The sequence below is a fragment of the Macrobrachium rosenbergii genome, chromosome 53 (assembly GCF_040412425.1).
Source record: "Macrobrachium rosenbergii isolate ZJJX-2024 chromosome 53, ASM4041242v1, whole genome shotgun sequence".
Taxonomy (NCBI): Eukaryota; Metazoa; Arthropoda; class Malacostraca; order Decapoda; family Palaemonidae; genus Macrobrachium; species Macrobrachium rosenbergii.
Window position 1 is genome coordinate 23107824 of NC_089793.1, and position 2500 is coordinate 23110323.

Below are 2500 nucleotides of genomic sequence, written 5' to 3' on the forward strand. Positions count from 1 at the left end.
AAAAGCTGGAGAAGGGACATAGTAAACGATAACAATAGGGAAGAAAAAAAGAGCACTTAACACCAGCGAACAGCCAAGTACAGCGTTCTCAACCCTGACAGCACCACAACAGAGAGCATCATCAGTGCAAGGAACGCACTGCACTAGTACAGCCTCCCACATTCTGCTGAGTCACTGTGCAAAACTGCTGTTCAGAGGACCATAGAGTAATTTCATCCCCTAAACAATAACATCCCTGTTAGTAGTTGGTTTAGATTGAGCCTGCCTTATGCCAAAACAGGCCTTTACCCTTAGATGGCCTTGAATGTGGTAAGGTGTGAAAAGGCAAAAGAGGGCTGGTGTGGACCTATGAAATCTTCCCACTAATAGAGCAGAGCGGAGTTGTGACTACTTGAGTATTCTTTTACACGAAGGGTACAGTGATTGATTGATTGATAGGCTATAGCTACTAAAACTGGCGTTTACAACACCACGGTTATTGACGCCGGAAGGGTACAATAGGCTGGCTCTTCAAGAGAGGGAAAGTTATATAGATTAGAAGCAACAAGGGCTTGGATTGAACTGACAGAAGATCTACACTCTTGGGGATGCAGTAGGCTAAACTGACGTCACAACACTGATGGTCATCGACACGACGACTGACTGCTGCTGTCATGGAGAACCAAGGTCATTATATGTCAATAACAAAGGAGGAGGAGTTTTAAGACGTACGTCGCTCTCGGAGAAGAAAAGGCCCCAAGGCTCATAAAATTAAGTTTTTTAGGGAACGCGGTCTTTCATCCAGTTCGTTCGTGACCTTTCAGAAGAATACTTGATGGGCAACAGAATCCGAGAGCTGTATATCAAAGTGAATTCAATTCACGTTTACGGAATAGGCTCTCAGTTCTAAATGCCACTGAGAGAATGAGTCTAAGGCGAGTTTAATGGTGTATGGATTGATGATCATGATGAATAATCAAAAACTAATAAAGGAAGTGGCTAAATAAACACGAATTAACCATGTCTATATATGAATGTACAGAGACACGTATTATATATATATTATTATATATTATATATATATATATATATATATATATATATATATATATATATATATATATGTGTGTGTGTGTGTGTGTGTGTGTGTATGTGTGTGTATGTATGTATACATTATTAACATAATTTTAAGGATAAGAGGTTGGGTGCACTAAATCACTGAACTTAACATAGAGAATATCTGCAACGGACAAAAGTCCAATGGCTCCTCAAATATCTGCGGTTCATCCGAGCATTAAAAAGGACAATCATTAAAAAAAAGTATTTCAAACAGACAACCGAGTTGAAAATAGCACATGACGAGCACCTTACAAATCATAAACGACGAAGGAAAATGTACACAGGTACACAGGCACCATTTAACTAAACGTCATTGACTTGTCTTTGTGATACCCAGCCACGAGTATATAGGACCCCGACAAACCTTCATTTAATATCTGAAGTGATTTGCGGAGGCCGTGAAATCCAAAGGCCTTGAATGCCAAGAAGAAGAAGAGGAAGAAGAAGAAGAAGAAGCTACAGAGAGAGAGAGAGAGAGAGAGAGAGAGAGAGAGAGAGAGAGCTCTGCAATGACCTTGACGCAAAAGGAAGTGTTTTTGTTGCTCACACTGCAATATGCAGAGGTGGCTCTGGAAGATATGCTGTCACACTCTCTTTTTATTTTTTTTTGGTTTGGCGGCTTGTTGTGAGACCTCTCTCTCTCTCTCTCTCTCTCTCTCTCTCTCTCTCTCTCTCTCTCTCTCTCTCTCTGTGTTTGATAAAATACTGGTTGGACAACGACCTCAAGTCTAAACGTGAGGCCAGATCTAACATTTAAACAAAAAGATCAGTTTAATTAATGGACACGAAGATTTTACTGAATCATAAACATCATGCTTATTTGTTTGTTGTATGTATGAATGAATGCATTTAAACATACAGTGAAAAATATATATATATATATATATATATATATATATATATATATATATATATATATATATATATATATATATATATATATATATAATGATACTTCACGCGCAAATATATACGCGAGCGTTTGTAAAGAATAAACGATTGAATTTTTAAAGAGTTCCTACAATAATGCAGACACACACACACACTTACATTCACACAAAGGTACAAACACACACACACACATACACACCCTTATACACCCGGCAGCCGTGCAGCGAAGTGTGCAAGTCATGTATCCTGTTTTAGGCTCTATAGCCCTAACACTCCGTAATTCACGACACCTCCTCACCCTGTTCTCCCTCTTTTTTTCTTTTTTCAATTGTTGCTTTCGCATACTTGAATACTGAGTATGAAGTGTACATACTTTTTAGTATGCATTACGACCAATATACTGTTAAGGTGGAGAATGCACACTAAATTGTCTGGCTATATGTGAATTATTATCATAAATACTGAGAATAAAGTGTGAATTTTATGCATACTTAAATATTGGGTATGAAGT

General features: G+C 38.0%; 1 protein-coding gene across 8 annotated transcripts in view; it reads right to left on the reverse strand.

The window, feature by feature from the left end:
* The window catches only part of LOC136834354 (zinc finger protein chinmo-like), a 219188-nt gene that overhangs the window by 69371 nt on the left and 147317 nt on the right, over positions 1–2500 (reverse strand). The window lies entirely within an intron of this gene.